We start from the raw sequence: 2,662 nt of genomic DNA, 5'->3' as shown, positions 1-2,662 counted from the left end.
TGTGGAGGAGTGGCGACAGAGAACAGAGAGTTGTTTTAAATGGAAAAACTTCTGGATGAAAAAGTGTTGCAAGTGGAGTTCCTCAGGGTTCCGTTCTTGGGCCACTTCTATTCATAGTATATATAAATGATATAGACCATGGACTAAAATCTACTGTTTCCAAATTTGCTGATGATACAAAACTGTGCGGAGTGGCAAATGATCACTCAAACCAATTAGATATTCAAAAAGATTTAGATCAATTACAGCAATGGTCTGAAAAGTGGCTAATGAAATTTAACACAAGTAAATGCAAGGTAATGCACATAGGTGAAAATAACAGTAAGTACGATTACTATTTGGAAATTCCTTAACAAAAGTGAATAGTGAAAAAGATCTCGGCGTAATTATCAGTAACGACCTCAAATCATCCAAGCAGTGTATTTCAGCCTCTGAGAAAGCAAATAAGATTCTGGGACTGATTGCGCGATCTTTTGATTTCAAAAGTCCATCACTCATTAACAAGCTATATAAATCGTTACTTCGTCCACATTTGTAATATGCTGTTTCCGTATGATCACCGAATCTCATTAAAGACATTGACAGATTGGAAAAAGTACAACGGCGAGCCACAAAACTGATTCCAAATATCAAAAATAAATCATACGAAAATCGACTTAAGCACATGAATCTGTTTTCCCTAAAAAAGCGTAGACTCAGAGGTGACTTGATACAGGTCTTTAAGATTTTAAAGGGAATTGACAACATCAAAAGTGACCAAATTTTCACATTGAATGAGAATCAGACAAGAAACAATGGTCTCAAACTGTCCGGAAATAGATTCAATTTGGAAGTAGGTAGAAACAACTTTGCCAACCGTGTAATTAATGAATGGAATAAACTTCCTGCACAGGTAGTGCAATGTAGTTCAGTTCGAAGCTTTAAGAATCATTTAGATAAATACCTAAGTAAGATGCTGTAATGATTATAATTTATTTTATATTATTTGTTTTTGTTTTGTTATAATTTGTCTGTCTGATTTTCATTTATTATTAGTTATATGTCAATTTATTATTATTTACTATTTACCTGTTTGTTTATTATTTTAACAATACTTATGCATTTATTTATGTATTTTATTTGTTATTTACATTATTATAGTTTTTATTTATCATTTTATTATTAATATGATTTTTTTTTTTTTTTTTTTTTTTTGCATCCGACCTAAATATGGATCAAAAGGTCTCCTGTCGGCATGCTCCGCTTTTGTAATCCTTTGTAATCCTTTGGTTTTTCCATCACGACAACGCTTCAGCCCATACAGAACTCGCTAGTTTTTGGCTAAACACTCAATCACTGTTCTTCCCCATCTCCTCTACTCAAATTTTTAAGTATTCACTTATTCATTTTGGTTCAGTGGTCACCAATCATTAGAGGTTGTAAATGGGGCAATGAGCTAAGGCATAATTTTTTCTATATGAACTTGCTAAGAATCAACACCCGATCTTTTAGGAGTTCACAGACATAAAACGTTTAATAGATCAAAAATGAATAAAGAGAAATGGAGACAGACACGGACACAGAAAAAAGATAGGCTCTTATTATTCTATTAGAAGAAATTTGATATAACTTAAAAAGAAAAATGATGAATCTATCATTGACAGACCCCTCACCCGCCCCCGGCAAAAAAAAAAAAAAAGGAGAGAGAGAGAGAGAGAGAGAGAGAGAGAGAGAGAGAGAGAGAGAGAGAGAGAGAGAGAGAGAGAGAGAGATAGAGAGAGTGAGAGAGAGAGAGAAGAGAGAGAGAGAGAGAGAGAGAGAGAGAGAGAGAGAGAGAGAGAGAGAGAGAGAGAGAGAGAGAGAGAGAGAGAGAGAGAGAGAGAGAGAGAGAGAGAGAGAGAGAGAGAGAGAGAGAGAGAGAGAGAGAGAGAGAGAGAGAGAGAGAGAGAGAGAGAGAGAGAGAGGACATGAGAGACAGATAGGCGAAGTCTATTCATCTATTTCTCTATTCTGTTTCTATTTCACTATTCCATGGTGTTTTTCTTTCATATAAGAGAGGCTGAATAAGGTCATCTAACATAAGCCACAACAACCGTTTACAGCATAAGAATCTTTACATCTTTTTGTTCTTTTTCTCTATTTTTTCTTTCAGCAATTGGCCTCTCTTCTTTCTGTGCAATGTGCAACCATGGTGTGAATTCTAAAAACGTTTACCGGTATTTTTAATTTTTCATATCAAACCTTTTTCGAAACACAGATTGAACATCACGATACAGTTATTTTTACATCGTTCTAGCTGTTTTGTGATTAAGAGTTATTTCCAGTTTCCTCCGTGTTTTGTTCACTGCATCACTTTTTTCTAAAGCATTTTATTTGTATGACTATTCTATTATTGCAGCTCTCTCTCTCTCTCTCTCTCTCTCTCTCTCTCTCTCTCTCTCTCTCTCTCTCTCTCTCTCTCTTTCTTTCTCTCTCGCTCTTTGTTTCCATTTCTCATGAAGCCTACTGAAATATATTCAGCTCTGTCTTAATTAAATATCTTCACCTAATTATTGCTGGAGAGACTTAGTCATCATATTCATTCTAATATATCTTTTAATAGCCTTTGTTATATTTATCTCATTTTTTTATTTTCGTTTCTATTTGATCTCTATATTTGTTTAATATTTTGAAACATCTGACT

Source organism: Oratosquilla oratoria, chromosome 21 (assembly GCF_046742065.1).
Source record: "Oratosquilla oratoria isolate Oo_2021 chromosome 21, ASM4674206v1, whole genome shotgun sequence".
Classification (NCBI taxonomy): domain Eukaryota; kingdom Metazoa; phylum Arthropoda; class Malacostraca; order Stomatopoda; family Squillidae; genus Oratosquilla; species Oratosquilla oratoria.
Note: the sequence above shows the minus strand (reverse complement) of the source record.